Raw genomic sequence first — 11972 nt, 5'->3', positions numbered from 1 at the left:
ACCTGACCTTGAGAATTTTTTAAAACAGCCACCCAGGTAAATAGTGGGGTGAAGGAGGCATATGGCGTACTGGCTTTTATTGGTAGAGGAATTGAGTTCCGGAGTACTGAGGTCATGTTGCAGTTGTATAGGACTCTGGTGCGGCCACATCTGGAGTATTTTGTGCAGTTTTGGTCGCCATACTATAGGAAGGATGTGGTGGCACTGGAACGGGTGCAGAGGAGGTTTACCAGGATGTTGCCTGGTATGGTAGAGAGATCGTATGAGGCAGGGCTGAGGCACTTGGGGTTGTTTTCATTGGAGAAAAGAAGGTTTAGGGATGGCTTGATAGAGGTGTACAAGATGATTAGGGGTTTAGATAGGGTCGACCATGAGAACCTTTTTCCACGTATGGAGTCAGCTATTACGAGGGGGCATAGCTTTAAATTAAGGGATGGTAATATAGGACAGATGTTAGGGGTAGATTCTTTACTCAGCAAGTGAGTTCATGGAATGCCCTGCCAGTAGCAGTGGTGGACTCTCCCTCTTTATGGGCATTTAAACGGGCATTGGATAGGCATATGGAGGATAGTGGGCTAGTGTAGGTTAGGTGGGCTTGGATCGGCGCAACATCGAGGGCCAAAGAGCCATTACTGCGCTGTATTTTTCTATGTTCTATGTTCTATAAATGCAGCAGCGAATTTGCAGACAGGGTCCTTCAAATAATAATGTGAATAAAAACCAGACAATCTGCTTTGGGATGTTGGTGGACATATAAATATAGACCATGCTGTGAGGGGAAGTTTTCCTGTTTTTTTTATGTGAAATAGTGGTGTGGGACTGACAGGGCTGTATGGTCTCAGTTTAGCCCATTTCTGAAGAAAGGGGCATTTTTACCTTCTATTTTCCAGTGCTACATTAGAGTGTCAGCCTAGATTATACGCGGAAGTCAAATTTGAATTTACAACCCTATGACTCAGACAACAGTACTACCACTAAATCACATGTTGTAGTTCCACCATTGTGAAGGATCATGCTTAAGAACTAATAGCATCTTGACTTGTGAATCATGTACCTCTTACCAAAGATATCGGGGCTTCTAATAAATATTGTTAACAATCATTGACATTCTGATTCAGATACTTTCATTACCTAAGGCAGAATAGCAGTGGTGAACAGCATATGTTCAAATCAAAGAAAATCAAATATTATTGAGTATCTGATAAATTTTTATGGATGCATCTGCAAAATTGAAAATGTAAATTCACATTTTATGGATCCAAATCAATATTTTCTAACAGCATCGACAGAGTTCCAATTCTCTTTCTTCCAAACCTAATTTCTTTGAAAATACTTCAGAAGATAAACAGTTGAAAGTCATTTGTTGCAGGTCGTAATTTGGCAAGAATATTTTTCAAAAAGATACGTTATTTTATTCCATTCCTTTATATTCCCTGAATGCTTTTGAAATGCACTTGAGAAATTCCAAAAGAACTATTGTGAGGATTGTCAATTTTCTCTTCACAAGTAACAGGAATTCCGAAATAGAACAGTAGAAGTATCCACAGAGAGAACCATTTGAGCAGTAGATCATGTAGTTGTCATGAAGTCAACAAGGGCTGAAATTTTCTGTTAGTAAATTGTTTCATTACACTCACAGGTTAGCTGGTACTGTGGTGTTGTTCATGACCTTATTGCTTTAATATTGAGAAAAGGGGGGTCCCACTAGGGTGATAAGATCTATTAACCAGTTATACATATATCAGATGTGGTTTGAAGTATTTTTCTCACTCTCATTAAAATAACATCCTGAGCGCTGACCTTCTGATGAAGCAAATCTAGTTCTCTACAAGATTGAAGAACATGCAAAAAGCAATCCACTGACTCACATTGGGAAACCAGGCTGCAGTTCCATGTCCAATATGCCGCCAATGCACTATGCAACCTCATGACTCATACAACTCCTAGGGTTGGCACGGCGGCTTAGTGGTTAGCACTGCTGCCTCATAGCACCAGGCATCTGTGTTTGATTCCAGTCTTGGATGTCTGTCTGTACGGAATTTGCACATTCTCTTTGCATCTGTGTGGGTTTCTTCAGGGTGCTCCAGTTTCCTTCCACAATCCAAAGATGTGCAAGTTAGGTGGATTGGCCATGCCAAATTGCCCATTGTGTAGATGTGTAGGTTAGATGCATTAGCCATAGGAAATGCAGAGATAGGGTAGGTGTCAGGTGGGATGCTCTTTGGTGGATTGGTGTGGACTTGTTGGGCTGAATGGTCTGTTCTCACACTATAGGGATTGCATAAAACAAAACCACAGACGACAATCACTGGAAGCTGGTGACATTCAATAAATTTTGATCAGGAGAAAAGCATTCTGATTAATGTTTTACAAAAGCAAAATACTGTGAATGGTGGAAATTGGAAGTACAAATGAAATATGCTAGAAATTTACAGCCAGTCAGGCAGTAATTGTGGAGGGAGAAATAGAGTTGCTGGGTGGGATTTAATACCCTCTCCAAAGTGAGTTTGAGGGTGGAGTCTGTGTAATTCAATAGGAGGGCTTCAGCAGCAGGTATCACTAATATTGCAATAATTGTAAAATTAAAAAAACACAAAAGTTAGATTGTGGGATCATGCTTTGCAGGACTCTGGCATCAGGGAAATATTGTTGAATGTAAATTGGTGCTTTCTATCACTAAATCTGATTGTTAAATTAATATAAAATTGCTTCTGTGGCTGACACAGTGACAAGAAGGGACATCTCTTTCTCTGACCATAGAAGCATTTTCTGTTTGCCCTATCAGCCACCCATTTTATTGTTGCTCTTTTCACTGCTTCTTCTCCAGGTCCAAGCTGGTTCACTTCTCTGATTGCTGACTCAACTTATGTGGAGCATTTTGGGCATTGGTGAGGCCACACCTACAGTACTGTGTACAATTTCGTGTCTTATATTGAGGAAATATACACTTGGTTTCAGAGGTAGTTCAAAGAAGGTTCACTAAATTGACTCCTGGTCGAGATGTTGCCTTATTAGCAAATTACATATTTTTTCTGTTCTCACCAGCTGCACTTATTTTCTTTTCTGCTCAAAGCTTTCTTCCTTGTCACCAGAAGGTTTGCCAACTGAATTCAACTGAGGTAATGTGTTTGCTGGAATAGGGGAGCAACAGGAGATGCCAATGGGAACAGGCGGCCAACCATGATGGTCTGTTGGTAGCTGTATCTTCCCAGGGGTTGGGTTAATATTGCAATATTTCTAAATGATCATGATCTTCCCAGCTCTCTAAAAATATCTAGAACTCATGATAGAATACATTAGAAATTTTATTAGTAGGCATATAGGTGACACATGCAGATCAACCTAACTATTTTTTATTATGACCTCAATTTCTGTTATAATGCCTTTTATTGTAGTCTGCCACTTTGATGTCAAGCAATGATCAAATTGCTTCATGTGATAGCAATTACAGATCAGTGATTCCAGTCTATGTAATAGAGTGGGAAGGATGAAAGCTAAAGATATAGCAATCTATGCTGGATGCACCTAGTATTGCATGGAGAAAGGCATTTCAAGATCATTAACAGCCTGGCTTATGATCTGTTTGACTACATTTGTTAGGATCTCATCAATCATTTCTGTTGATTCTGGTACAGTGTATGTCTATTAATATTGGTAACCCTCCCTAATTTTCAGAGACTGAATCTGTGGATAAAAAAATACGAAACTCAGTGATCTGCTACTATGTCACCTGCTGCTACAATGCAACATTGAGCTGACATATGCCTGGAAGTCAGCAGACAGCTGTGCCTTGAAACTTGGTTGCACTTCCCTGCAAGTACACCGCAAGCACTGGTCTATGGGCTGGTGCCGGAAGGTTTTATCAAAGAACTGAACCCTTCCAAACACCTGTAGCACCACATCATCTTCAAGACCACACAAAAAGTGTTCGTCAACACCAGTTTGCACTGCCAGGTCACATTTCCTTCATTCTTATCTGCCATTTCTTAATCCTACATTTCTTCAGATTTGCAAATATTCCCTGAGGGATTAAATATACCAACTGTTTGTTCAGCAAAAAAGCTTTTTAGGGAGCTGCAGGTGGCTCAGTGAGGAACACTCTTACCAGTGTATTGGAAATGCTGAGGTTCAAATCCAGCTCTGAGCCTTGTTCGTTTCAAATTAACACAAATGTGAATGCAGTCTACGTCAGTCTCCACTCTGCATAAATGGGGAAGGTTAACAGCCGGAAGAGTGTCCTGATGTTAATTTAAAACATTCTGCAAATCTGGAACAAACAAAATGCTCGATACTAAGATGATTAACCAGTTTTATGGTGACCAGATGTAACACGGAAAACATTCAGCGGAGTTTTGGTCTACTAATTGTGACACATTCCCTTCAATTTTTCCATCCCTTTAAAGTTGACTTATATAGTTTTGTTCTCCTGCCAGTTGTGTCATTCCTAAATCCACTGAAATTGGCATTTGTAGTCACAAATCTTTTCGCAGAATTTTCCAAGGCCTTGAGTGGCAAATTGGGAAAAGATGGTGAGATGGAAAAATCTCAGTGTTGCAGAAAAAATCCAATCTATCCCTTAAGATGTCAATGATGAGCTCTGAATCTCAACAATCGGTGGTGATTATCTTATTTCTTATTGCATCTCATTATTAGCTAACCTTGCCTCATTTATATGCAGTTTGCAATCTCCCATGCACGGGCAAAAATCTAAACCATGCCAATTCCTGACATAGAAATCAGTGCAGTTTTTGACACTTGCAGCTTACCACTTACTTCTCCAGGAATTCATATGAAGGTCCATTCAACAGCAGCTCATTGCACGCTCCATAGGCAGTCCTAGATTCCTTCCTATTGGAAGGATATTGTGAAATTTGAAAGGGTTCAGAAAAGATTTACAAGGATGTTGCCAGTGTTGGAGGGCTCGAGCTAAAGGGATAGGCTGAATAGGCTGGGGCTATTTTCCCTGGAGTGTCAGAGGCTGAGAGGTGACCTTATAGAGGTTTATAAAATCATGAGGAATATGGATACGATAAATAGACAAGGTATTTTCCTTGGGGTGGGGGAGTCCAGAACTAGAGGGCATAGGTTTAGGGTGAGAGGGGAAAGATATAAAAGCGACCTGTCACAAAGTTAGTTCCATTTCTTTTCTAAAAGCTGTTACTTGCCTCAACGATACACTGTCTTTTATTTGTCTTTCAAATGTAACAGTTGATTTAAAGTCCTTTAGACCATCCCGAGGCAATGAAAGGTGTTGGATAACTGCAAATGCCTTCTTTTCTCCAATAAGGACAGGATTCTAAAAATATCTCTAACCAATTTTAACCAAGATCAGCTGAAGCTCCTTTTAAGGAACATTTTTAAAAGTTACCTCAGGTGTTGTTGTAGTTGCGTAGTACGTTCTGATCATCTACGGACATATAAAGACAGAAACATTGAAAACAGGAGCAGGAGTAGTCCGTTGGCACTTTGAGCCTGCTCCACCACTCAATTCAACCATGGTTGATCATCCAAGTCAGTGCATTGTTTTCTGTCTGTGATCTTTGATCCCTTTGGCCTGGATGTCCAAATTGTCTTGCCACTCCACAGAAGCCGGACAAATTTATATGTCTCTAATTGACAGGAGGAGGGGAGGGACTGTCTGTTTTTATATGAGGAGGGTTAGGTCAGTCTCTGATTGACAGAAAGAGGGGCAGGACTGTCTACATTGATGGGAGGGGGATGCAGGATTGAACTAAGGTCTTTTTCCCAGGGTGGGAGAGCCGAAAACTATAAGCTTAAGGCGAGAGGGTAGATATTTAAAAAGGGCCTAAGCGGCAACTTTTTCACACAGAAGGTGGTGCATTGATGGAATGAGCTGCCAGGGTCACCAGTGGAGACTGGTACAATTACAAGGCATTGTAAAAGGCATCAGGATGGGTATATGATTAGGAAGAGTTTGGAGAGATATGGGCCAAATGCTGGCAAATGGAAAGAGGTTAATTTAGGATATCTGGTGAGCATGGATGAGTTAGAATGAAAGGTCAGTTTTGGTGCGGTGCATCCCAACTTTATGACAGGAGGGGGGCCATTTTGTCTCTGATTGACATGAGCAGAGGCGTTCTGACTGGATTGATGGGGTTAGGGCAGGTCTGTTTCTGATTGACAGGAAGAAGGGCAGGTCTATCTCTGATTGACAGGAAGAGTGCCAGAGTCGAAAGGTTTGGTGCAGGAAAAGCACAGCATCTGAGGAGCAGAAAAATCGACGTTTCAGGCATAAGCCCTTCATCAGGAATGTTGGGGGGTTGGATAAATGGGCTGAGAGATAAAATTGGTGAGTGGGCCTGGGAAAAGCTGGGAAGACAATAGGTGGATGCAGGTGGGGGGTAATTGTCATAGGTCGGTGGGGAGAGTGGAGCAGTTAGGTGGGAAGGAAGATGGACAGGTAGGACAGGTCAAGAGGGCAGCACCAAGTTGGAGGGCTGAATTTGGGATGAGATGGGGTGGTGGGGGGCGGGTGGTTGAAGAATGTAGTGCTGGAAAAGCACTGCCGGTCAGGCAGCATCCGAGGAGCAGGAGGATAAACGTTTTGGGCTCCATGAGTTGGCTCATGCCTTCAGCACTGTACATGTTGATGCATCAAACTATCACTGCCCCCCACTGTTGTCCACTGGTATTCCTCTTCCTCGGATGTCTCCTGACCAGCGGTGCTTTTCCAGCATCAAACTCTTCGAGTCAGTCCTCACATTCTCCATGGGGGTGGGGTGGGGGGGTGGGGGGAGATTTAGAAATTAGTGAAGTCAATGTTGATGCCATGTGGTTGAAGGGTCCCAAGACAGAACTTGAGGCATTCTTCCCCCAGTCACGGGTGGTTTGGATTTGGTGGTGGAGGAGATCGAGGACGTGTACTTGATGGAATGGGAGGGGGAGTTAAAATGGTTGGCCACAGGGCAGTGGGGTTGTTTGGTGCCGGTGTCCCAGAGATGTTCCCTGAAACATTCTGTGAGTTGGCATCCTATCTCCCCAAAGTAAAGGAGACCCATTTAGAGCAATGGATGCAGTAGATGAGGTGGGTAGATGTGCAGGAAAATCTGTGGCCAGATGTAAAAAGATCCTGTGGGGCCTTGGACGGAGGTGAGGGGGGAGTGTGGGCACATGTTTTACACCTCTTGCGGCAGCATAGGAAGATGCTGGGTGTGGAGGGTGGGTTGGTGGGGGGTGTGGACCTAATAAGGAGTTGCGGAGGGAATGGTCACTGCAGAACACAGATAAAGTTGGGGACAAAAATATCTCCCTGATTGAAGGTGGCAAAAATAGTAGAGGATAATGTGCTCTATCTGGAGATTAGTGGGGTACTAGGTGTGGACTGGGGGGTAATCTTCTTGTTGAAGTTGGAGGGGTAGGGTTCAAGGGCGGAGGTGCAAAAAGTGGAGGAGATGCACTGGAGGGCATTATTGACTATGTGGGAGGGGCAATTGCAGCCCTTGAAATAGGAGGCCATCTGGGAGGTTCTGGAGCAGAATTGCTCCTCCTGGGAGCAGATACGGCAGAGGCAAGGAATTGGGAGCAAAGGATAGCGTTTTTACAGGAGGGGACCTGGAAGAAAGTGTAGTCCAGATAGCTGTGGGAGTTGGTGGGTTTGAAATAGATCACTGTGTCGAGTCAATCGCTGGAGATGGAGGCAGAGAGGATCAGGGAGGGGAGCGGGGGGGCGAAGATGATCCATGTGAACTTGATGACAGAATGGAAGTTGTTAGTGAAGTTGATAAACTGTTCAACTTCCTTGTGGGAGCAGCAGGTACTGCCAATACAGTCATCAATGTAGCAGAGGAAAAGGTGGGGGATAATGCCAGTGTAACTGCCGAAGATGGACTGCTCCACATACCCTACGAAGGGGCAGGCATAGTTGGGGCCCATTCGGGTGTCCATGGCTATCGCTTTGGTCTAAAGGAAGTGGGAGGATTTGAAGGAGATGTTGTTGAGGGTGAGGACCAGTTCTGGCAATTGAATGAGTGTGTCAGTAGAGGGATACTGGTTGGGTCAGCAGGAGAGGAAGGATCGGCGAGCTTGGAGGCCTTCACCGTGGTGGATGCATATGTACAGGGTAAGATGTCCATGATTAAGATAAGGCATCAGGGGTCAGGGAAACGAAAATCATGGAGGAGGTGGCAGGCATGGGTGGTGTCCCAAATGTATGTGGGGAGTTCCTGGACCAAGGGGCCAGGACAATGTCAAGATATGAGGAGATACATTCGGTGGGGCAGGAGCAGGTGAAGACAATAGGTTGACAGGGGCAGTCAGGTTTATGGACTTTGGGTAAGAGGTAGAACCAGGCAGCGCGGGGTTCCGGGAATATGAGGTTCGAGATGTGGATGGGACACCTCTTCAGATAACGAGGTTGTGAATGGTCTGGAAGATGATGGTTTGGTGATGGAAGGTGAGGTCATGGTCAGGGAGGCAGAAGGAGGAGGTGACTGTGAGTTGGCACCTGCCTTCAGTAGAGTAGATGTCAGTGTGCCAAACTACCACTGCCCCCACCCTTGTCTGTTGGTTTAATGGTGAGGTTGGCGTTGGGTTGGAGTGGAAGGAGTGGAGGCCTGAGGCTTTGTGAAAGTGAGAGATTGGACTGGGTGAGAGGGGTGGACAGGTTGGGGTGGTCAATGTCACGGCAGCAGTTGGAGATAAGGAGGTCGGGGGCGGGTAAGAGACCAGGATGGGGTGTCCAAGAAGATGGAATATGTTGGTGGTGGGAGAAAGGGTCCTTGCTGGGTTGGAGTCACAATTGAAAAAGAAAGCACAAAGGCGGAGGCAGCAGAAGAAAAGTTCAACGTCACAACGCGTATGGAATTCGTTGACTCAGAGCTTAGTGGGATGAAGGTGAGGACTGAGGATTGAGGAGGTGTGACATGTCTATCTCTGATTGACAGGTGGAGAGGGGTCTGTCTCTGATTGATAGATGAGGCGGGCATCTGTTTCTGATTGACACGAGGAAGTGGGGTCTGTCTCTGATTGACAGGTGGAGGGGTGTGGTCTGTCTTTGACTGACAGGAGGTAGGGTGGGGTCTGGCTCTGACTGACAGAAGAAGGGAAAGTGAGGACTGCAGATGCTGGCAATCAGAATCAAGAGTGTGCTGCTAGAAAAGCACAGCAGGTTAGGCAGCATCTGAGGAGTTGGAGAATCGACATTTCGGGCATAAGCCCTTCACCAGGGGGACTGAAAGATAAAAGGGAGGGGAGTGAGGCTGGAGCGAAGGTAGCTGGGAATGTGATAGGTAGATGAAGGTGCGGGTAGAAGTGATAGGTTGGAGGGGAGGGTGGAGTGGATGGGTGGGAAGGAAGGAAGATGGACAGGTAGCAACGGTCAAAGGGGTGATGCCGAGTTGGAGGCTTGAAATTTGGATAAGGCTTAGGGGAGTGGAAATGAGGAAACTGGCGACATCCACATTGATCCTGTGTGGTTGCAGCGTCCCAAGGTGGAGGATGAGGTTTTCTTCCTCCAGGCATCGGGTGGTAAGGGTTTGGCAATAGAGGAGTCCCAGAACCTGTGGAATTGGAGGGGGAGTTAAAGCGTCCCAAGGCGGAGATGAGACGTTCTTCCTCCCCAAGGCAAAAGATGAGATGTTTTTCCTCACATGGCAGAAGATGAGGCGTTCTTCCTTCCCAAGGAAAAAGATGATGTGTTCTTCCTCACATGGCGGAAGATGAGGTTTCATCCTCACATTGAGGAAGATGAGGCGTTCTTCCTTCCCTAGGCAGAAGATGAGGCGTCCACCCGCACATTTATCTACTTATTGCATTCCTAGCTGCCTTCCCCTCAGCCCTATTCCCCCCTTCCATTTATCTCTCAGCTTTCTGGCCCACAAGCCTCATTCCTGATGAAGGGCTTAAGCCTGAAATGTCGACTCTCCTGTTCCTCGGATGCTGCCTGACCTGCTGTGCTTTTCCAGCACAACTCTCTTGACAGAAGGGTGGGAGTCTGTCTCTGACTGACAGAAGAAGGGGGCGCTGTCTGTCTCTGACTGACAGAAGCAGTGGGGTCTGTCCTAGAGTCATAGAGATGTACGGCATGGAAACAGACCCTTCGGTCCAAACTGTCCATGCCGACCAGATATCCAAACCCAATCTTGGCCCACCTGCCAGCACCTAGCCCATATCCCTCCAAACCCTTCCTATTCATGTACCCATCCAAATGCCTCTTAAATGTTGCAATTGTATCAGCCTCCACCACATCCTCTGGCAGCTCCCCCCCTCCTCCCAACACACACATATACGTTTGTGTGATGAATGTATACTTGCAGAATTACATTTTACTTTGCTCAAAAACTGCATGAATCCATGTAAGATGCTGTAAATCCCTTTTCTAGATTAGAATCAGTCTGAACATTGGGGCACAGACAGTCTCACACAGGGCACCTCACATCTTCAATGCATTATCTGGACCAGCATGAAACCTATTGTTAAAGTTCACTTGAGAATGTAACATGAAAAAAGTTCTGCAATTTACAAATGAATGAACTGAAACCAACATGTTCATTCTAAAAGATGAGACTTTACAAACAATTTAGATTTTTTCAACATATAATTTCAGTTACATCACACTGGAAATTTTTGCTATAAATTCTGAGTCTTATGATCTTATACTCCATAACCACCTGATGAAGGAGCAGAGCTCCAAAAGCTAGTGCTACCAAATAAACGTGTTGGACTATAAACTGGTGATGTGTGATTTTTAATTTGATAGAATGAGGGTAGACTGGCTGGAGGCTGGAAGAACACACCTAGCCAGGCATCATCAGGAGGGAGGGATTACCTTCTTCAGGATTAGACCTGAAATGTTGACTTCCCCACCTCCTGATGCTGCCTGGCTTGCTGCGTTCCTCCGGCCTCCTGCCTGTCTACTTTAAATTCCACCATGGGCAGTTTTTTGCCTGTAATAGAATGAGGGGACGGGGTCTATCTTTGACTGACTGGTGTAGGGGTGACAGTTCTATTTAGATGGACTGACAGTTGGGGGTAGTGGGCCTGATCTTGAATGACTGACAGGTGGGGGGCGGGGCCTGTCTCTGACTGACTGATGTGGAGAGAGCGGATACTCTCCCGGACTGACAGGGAGAAGGGGTGGGGTTTGGGTGGCTGACAGGACAAATGCCATTTACACATTTGCTGATGGCACATGTCTGCGTGGGTTTCCTCTGGGTGCTCCGGTTTCCTCCCACAGTCCAAAGATGTGCAGGTCAGGTGAATTGGCCATGCTAAATTGCCCGTAGTGTTGGGTAAGGGGTAAATGTAGGGGTATGGGTGGTTTGCGCTTCGGCGGGTCAGTGTGCACTTGTTGGGCCGAAGGGCCTGTTTCCACACTGTAATGTAATCTAATCTAAAAAAAACCCACCATGGTTGAATCTCAGATGGCGATGAAACAGACTACAGACGGGAGATGGAAGACCTGGAAAAATGGTGCACTGAGAACAACCTAGCTCTCAATGCCAGCAAAACCAAGGAACTCATTAATGACTTTCGGCAAAATGTTACTCATGCAACCCTACATTAACAGCACAGCGGTGGAACGAATGGAGAGTGTCAATCTCCTGGGAGTGGTTATCCACAACACACTTTCTTGGACTCTTCATGTGGACGCACTGGTTACGAAGGCCCAACAATGTCTCTTCTTCCTCAGATAGCTGAGGAAATTTGGCATGATGGCGAATACCCTTGCCAACTTTTATAGGTGCACCATTGTGAGAAACAAAAGCTCACTCACTTCAATAGTTTCAGTCCGAGACCAAAAATCTGAAACAGTGTCGTTTATTTGTACACTTGCAAGTGGGTGCAATGTCTAATGCCAGGTAAGGCAATGACAAATGCACATCAAATCCAACAAACTCTTGAAATTTATACAGTTTGAATCCCCATATTTTTTGTCTTATTTCATTGTTTGCCCCCATCCTCCACTTACGTCATTCATTTCCATAAGACCATAAGACCATAAGACATAGGAG

Source organism: Chiloscyllium plagiosum, chromosome 12 (genome assembly GCF_004010195.1).
Source record: "Chiloscyllium plagiosum isolate BGI_BamShark_2017 chromosome 12, ASM401019v2, whole genome shotgun sequence".
Lineage (NCBI taxonomy): Eukaryota > Metazoa > Chordata > Chondrichthyes > Orectolobiformes > Hemiscylliidae > Chiloscyllium > Chiloscyllium plagiosum.
Note: the sequence above shows the minus strand (reverse complement) of the source record.